Source organism: Muscardinus avellanarius, assembly GCF_963383645.1.
Source record: "Muscardinus avellanarius genome assembly, chromosome: X".
Lineage (NCBI taxonomy): Eukaryota > Metazoa > Chordata > Mammalia > Rodentia > Gliridae > Muscardinus > Muscardinus avellanarius.
In genome coordinates this window covers 115,360,027-115,362,566 of record NC_137792.1, presented here as the reverse complement: position 1 = coordinate 115,362,566, position 2,540 = coordinate 115,360,027, and positions in this window count along the sequence as shown.

Here is a 2,540-nt window from a genome sequence, read left to right as displayed (position 1 = left end):
AGCAACTGGAGGGGGATGGTGCCAGAGTGAGGCTCCGGAAGAAGCTTGCTGGTAAGCAAGCAGGGGAAGGAGGTGGTTAAAGAGAGAGGAAAAAATGCAATATTTCTTCAAAAAGAGGGGAGGAAAAAAGAAAAAGAGATAAAGAAAGAAAGAAGGAAAGAAAAAAATAAGAAAGAAAGGAAAGAGAGTGCAGAGAGCAAACACTTGAAACAGCTGCCAGGGCTGCTGAGCCGCTGCTGTCCAAGGGTAACTGGGTGCTGAAATGACTTCCCCAACACACCCCTCTAGTACCACTTACCCACTCCACAGACTTCCCTGCCTTTCAGACTCATCGCCCCCACCCCCTTGTAGCGTAAAACCATTTCCATGGCAACCTGTCGTCACACAATTTAAGGTGGTCCGTGGTATCCAGTCATATGGGTTCTGTATACCCTAGGCAGAGTGATCTCTCTACTACTTTCCATTCTCCTTTAATGTTAAACTTTCTCCGGTGGGATAATACTACCTTTTCTCCCTTCTCGGCCGGAAAATCAATTTCCCCTTTTCTTTGTAAATACTGCCTGATTGTCTTTCCTACCTCCCACCTATACAAATTCCTTTGCCATGAACACACACCACACACACACACACACACACACACACACACACACACACTCCTCCTCCCTGTGCTTTCTTCAATCATTTCCAATATAAACACAAACTTAATTTCATGCTCAGTAGGCAGTTTTGCTGAACCAAACGACTTTTTAATTTAACAGATTTTTCCTTAAATGGCCTTTATGTCTCTTCCCTAACTTCAATACCTTTTGCTCTTGGTTTGGCTAGAAATATTCAAGACTTCCTGTTTTATCTTATATCTTCAGCCACTTGAAATCAGCTGGATGAAGGTATTCTTTAAATAAATAATTTCAACTGCAATCTTTCAAAGTTTAAAATAGAATTGTCTTAATTAAATCTACTTAGGTTATTAATGTATTATTTCTAATCTTTATTGCATTAAATTAGTCCACTAGACGAACATAAAGCTAATTAACTTTTAAGGTACCTAAAGACTATCCAAAAGAGATGACTCATAAATAATTTGTAGGGAGAAAATTAATACATACAGAAAGTTCAGGATTATAAATATATATATATATATGCATATGCAAACATGCTTGATATACCTGACTATAACTTTCTCTTACTTTTATATAGAAAAAACATTTAACATATAAAAATGAAATTAAATACAGATACTTATGTTTAGAAATTTCTTAAGTTACATTTTAGAAATCATTCATTATCAGGCCATTAAAATGATAATATATTAGTCAATCTATGGAGCCTTACAATTCCTTTACCCTAGATTTCTGAATATATGTAACTCTGAGTACCATATCAACATAGCAGTTATGTATCTCATTTCTTACTCTTGACTTAGCTCAGAAAATAAAATAGTAAAATAATTACTGATGACTTTTTCAGCATATTATTTCAATTTTGCCACAGCTATGATTGTGGACACAATTTAATGAAAAACAACTTTTTAAGATATTCAGTATAGAACTCAGTATAGATATGTATTTATTTGACATAAATATGTATTTAAATTGGTATAATCAGTTTCTGGATAAAATATAAATTATAATTCAACCTGTATTCATAGAATATATTAAAAAGAAATCCTCTACATGATTTCTTAACATACCTTTTGATAACACTTTGTTGAGTTTAAATTAACAACACTCCTACTCTGAAGTCTAGCTTCTTTCTCATGAGTTCCCCATCAACTGATCACCCCGCATTCTCTGCACCTCACTTGCCACAAAGCCATGGATACAGTTGCCAGGAGACATAGTATTATTGCATCATTAATGCTCTTAAAGTTAAAAGCATTTTCAAATGGGAAATTTAAAAGAAAAAAATTCTAAATCTGAAGAAAGACAATGATATATAGAATATGTCAAATATTAAAAACATGTTACTGAAGAAACCTAGACTGAAGTTAAAAAAAGAGTAAATATAAATAAATATCCCATACAGATGCATGAGATAACCAAATATTTTTGTTTAATAGGTTCTGGCACTGCCCATTTGTAAATTCAAATTAAGTTATAATTTTTAAATCCAGACTTTGAGAAGTACTATTTAATTTGTACTATCCAAATAAGTATCCTGGTGTATACCTGTCATCCCAGTGCTTGAGAGGCTGAGAAAGGAGCTTTTAAGGTTAGAAGACAGCCTCAGCAAGTAGTCAAATCCTCAGTGACTTAGCAAAATACTGTTTCAAAATAAAAAATTAATCCTTTAAAACTCAAAATGTATTGTGATTCTGTACCACTCTCTACTTGACTGTCAAATAAAATCCATTTTAAAAAAACAGAATCTATCATATCTTACTACAGTATGTCTAGTTTATAGTAATTATTCCACAGCTTTTTAGACATGATTTTCAAAATTAAGTAGATAGGTAAGTAAATAGTTATAAAAAACAAATAATTTGTTAAAGCCTATGTCCCATAGGCTACATAGTCCATCTAACATGTAGTAACATGTAG